The sequence below is a fragment of the Stegostoma tigrinum genome, chromosome 8, assembly GCF_030684315.1.
Source record: "Stegostoma tigrinum isolate sSteTig4 chromosome 8, sSteTig4.hap1, whole genome shotgun sequence".
Taxonomy (NCBI): domain Eukaryota; kingdom Metazoa; phylum Chordata; class Chondrichthyes; order Orectolobiformes; family Stegostomatidae; genus Stegostoma; species Stegostoma tigrinum.
In genome coordinates, this window is record NC_081361.1 from 34,290,468 (window position 1) to 34,293,534 (window position 3,067).

General features: G+C 42.8%; 1 pseudogene; it reads left to right on the forward strand.

The window, feature by feature from the left end:
• Positions 1 to 674: 674 nt before the first annotated feature.
• LOC125456300 (homer protein homolog 1-like) lies at positions 675 to 2,746 on the forward strand (annotated as a pseudogene).
• The last annotated feature ends 321 nt before the right edge of the window (positions 2,747 to 3,067 follow it).

Below are 3,067 nucleotides of genomic sequence, written 5' to 3' on the forward strand. Positions count from 1 at the left end.
ATAATGACGACATAATCTTTGTGTAATATTCATTTGAAAGGCAAATATTGGCCAGAATATGGTGGATAACTCCTCTGCTCCTCAAAATGACCTTTTACACTCGCCTGAACAGATATATTGGGCGCTGGTTCACTGCCGAATCTGAGAAACAGCTACTCTGCTGGTGCAGCATTCCCTCTGTACTGAAGTGTTAACTTCTTTCCTTTTGTTTTAATGCTCTGGTCCTGGAGTGGGATTTGAACCCAAAACCTTCTGACCCAGAAGTAAGAGCCATGACCCGAGATACTGCGAGATAATGCTTTGGAAATCTTATTATCTATATTAAAAACCACAATTGACACTGGATAGAAGACAAAAGGTGGCCAGAGAGATGGCTTTTAAGGAGAACCTTACAGGAGGAGAGCATGGTCATGAGCTTTATGACCTGGACTGCTGAAAACATGGTCACCAATGGAACCATGACTGTGCACCTCCAAATCTGACCTTCTGCAGATCAGAGATCCCAATTCCGAGGGGTCAAGAGGAGATTACAGGAATCGAAGGGACAAGGTCCAAGGAAACATGACAAGGGTGAGGATTTTATTATTGAAGCTTTGCTCGACTGGGAGCCCATGTAGGTGATGAAGGGCGAATGAGATGCAGTGAGAGTTAAGATATGGCTAGCGGAGTTGACAATGAAAGACGAGAGACCGGAGATCTGGGGAGATCTTTTGGTGGCACCAGAGGGGATCAAGCAGGAGCAAGTGGAGAAACCCATTGCAGGCAACTGTCTGGCTATGATGAGGCAGGTAAGGATTGGACAGAATGGTAGAGGATGGAGAGGTGATGGAGTACAATGGTATGGTCAACCATCTCAAAGACTGCAGCCATAGAGTCATACAGCATGGTCCCTTTGGTCCAACCGGTCCAAACTGACCAAGTTCCCAAACTAAACAAGTCCTACTTGCCTGAGTTTGGCCTATATCCCGCGAATCCTTTTTCCTTTTCATGAACTTATGCAAATGTCTTTTTAAATGTTGTAACTGTATCTGCATCCAAGATTTTTTTTCCCCCCTGGCAGTTCATTCCACACCTGAACCACTCTGTGCCAAAAAAGTTACGCCTCATGTCTTTCTTAAGTCTCTCTCCTCCCTCCTTAAAAATTTGTCCTAGTTTTTAACTCTGCCACCCATAAGAAAAGTCCCTTGTCATGCACCTTATTCATGCTCCTCATGACTTTATGAACCTCAATTAGTTCACCCCTTTGACCTCCCTTCTATGCTTCAGTGGGGGAAGAAAAGATCTAACTTCCCCAGCCTCTCCTTATACATCCAAACATTCCATTCCTGGCAATGTCCTGGTAAATCTTTTCTGAATCGTCTACAGTTTAATATCCTTCCTACAACAGGGTCACCAGAACTACACGCAGTACTCTAGGACAGGCCCTACCAATGTGCTGTACACCCTCAACATGATGTTCCAACCCCTATATCCAAAGGTTGGAGCAACGAAGGTAAGCATGCTAAATGCCTCCTTAATCACCCTGTTTAACTGTGACACAAGCATTTCAAACAATTATGTACCTGATCTTTGGGCCTCTCTGTTCTACAACATGACCCCAGGGCCCTACCATTAATTGTACAAGCCCTGTCCTAGTTTGTATTACCAAAATGCAATATCTCCCATTTATCCAAATTAAACTCCATCTACCACTTCGCAGCCCCTTGACACAATTCATCAAGATCTTTGTAATCTTAGATAACCTTCACTGTCCACTACACCACCGATTTTGGTGTCACCTGCAAATTACTAACCACGCCTCCTGTATTCTCATCCGAATCATTTATACAAATGACAGACAAAAGTGGATCCAGTACCGATCCCTGTGGAGCATCACTGAGCACAGGCCTGTAGTCTGAAAAACAACCCTCCATCTGCCATGAAGCCAATGTTGTATCCAATTAGCAAGTTCACCCTGAGCCCCATATGGTCTAACTTTATTAATTAGCCTCCCTTGTTAAATGCTTCACTAAGGTCCAAGAAAACAACACCTTCAGTGTTCATCAATCCTTTTTTGTTACAGCAGTGATTGGAACCAGATGGACCTTGTTGACTATGAGACCCTTGATTGGCCAAGGTTAACAACCCCAATCAGAAAAGTCCTGGCTGACCAATATAAGCAGGGGATGGTCAGCGGCCAGACTGTTGTGCAAATACTGTCTACGGTCTCGGATTTTCCTCAGAGCACCGTTGAACTAAATTTGCAGAAAAGTTCCAACAATTTAAAGATGCAGCGTGGATTGCAAAAGGGGAAATGCAGGGAAATAGGAATTAACCAGCACACATTTACAGGAAGGGTAGTCCCTCTGATACCTGAGAGTATCATTGGGACAGATGACGGAAGGTCAATTCAGGATGCATCACAAGATTCTGATGCTTGAGCTGAAACTAACCAGAGTTTTCTGTTTTTTCACTCTCAGCACTACAGTTGGAAAGTATTAGGAGTCTGAACTGGTAACCTTTAAAAACCAACAATGCTAAGCTTACAGCAGCTCTACTGAAATCAACTGCCACAGGGGAAACAGCAGATTACCGCCTTCCAGGCTGAGGGAAAGCAATTACACAAATGAGTTTTTGAACTTGAATGTATTAGTGGGCAGGCAAATGTGCTTAAGACATGGAAAATATGAGGGAAATAGAAGAACTGGAAACACAAATGAAGGGCGTGGAGGAGGAAATTGAGCAGCTGAAGAAGGATATTGAATGAGGTAAGGAACTGAAAGCATAGAAGGGCACCCTTTCACAGCAATTACAGGACATGAGAAGGATTTTAATAAGTCTGTTTAAGTGGGCATTTTTTTTTTATTGCAAGGCTTATAGCTGAGTGTTTCCCTCTGCTTCTTCTGGCCTGACAAGAAAAACTAAAATATTTGATTTTGACAAAGAACAAAGACATTAGTGATTTTTGAAAGAAGCTTGAAGGTATTTTCTTAGGAAGATCATAAAGTTGAAACAAGAAGCTAAAATGGTCTTTGGATTTGGACCTAATTTATACAGAAGAAAAGTTTCCTTCAGTGGTAGGAGCTTT